The 701-nt window shown below is 37.1% G+C and overlaps 1 non-coding gene across 1 annotated transcript; it reads left to right on the top strand.

The window, feature by feature from the left end:
* The first annotated feature begins 330 nt into the window (after positions 1–330).
* Positions 331–402, top strand: SARC_30077. Its single transcript has one exon. It is a non-coding gene; the product is annotated as a tRNA-Pro (tRNA).
* Positions 403–701: the final 299 nt, after the last annotated feature.

The following is a 701-nucleotide window of genomic DNA, read 5'->3' as shown; positions in this document are numbered from 1 at the left end:
GGGCTCGTTAGCGTTGGTCATGACGGTCGATGTTTAGGTAGGATGAACAAATGTGACTAACAAAAGTGGGCGAAGAAAAGTTAGCTTCAGACCTATGTATTGTAACGTACATACAGTACTGAAAAATATGTCGCATGAAAATTCTTTGTATCGACATAAATCCATAGAAATATATGACGACCTCTGGTTTTTTTTTTAAATATTGACCGGCGTGTCATTTGCTCGTATGTAATAGCGTCACTCGTGATGAATTGATGAAATGGCTGATATACAATTGAAACATTTCTATATAATTTATAAATAATATATAGTTTATATAGAAATTACCAAGCGAAATTGGTCTAGTGGTATGATTGCCGCTTTGGGTGCGGCAGGCCTCACGTTCGATTCGTGGATTTCGCCCTTACTTTTTTCTATTTAGACCTTTGTTTGGATGCCTCGATTTTCTTCAGATAAAACGAGTGTGTGATGCAGTCTTATAAATAAAGTCTGATATCCAGTCGGCCTCGCTTTATTGTACTCGGCCGTGCTTATATATAGGCTTTGTTTAGTTATAGTTCAGCTGCAATTGTGCACAACACTGAAGTTTTGACGGCTACAAAGGGTAAACAAGAACACAGACAAATAAGCAATGGGAAAGGGGTACATAATTTGTTTGCTATTTTTTTGTCGACTCTCGTACAAAAACTACTAAATGATAG

The sequence above is a fragment of the Sphaeroforma arctica genome (genome assembly GCF_001186125.1).
Source record: "Sphaeroforma arctica JP610 unplaced genomic scaffold supercont1.211, whole genome shotgun sequence".
NCBI lineage: Eukaryota > Ichthyosporea > Ichthyophonida > Sphaeroforma > Sphaeroforma arctica.
This window is presented reverse-complemented; position numbering and strand designations above follow the sequence as displayed.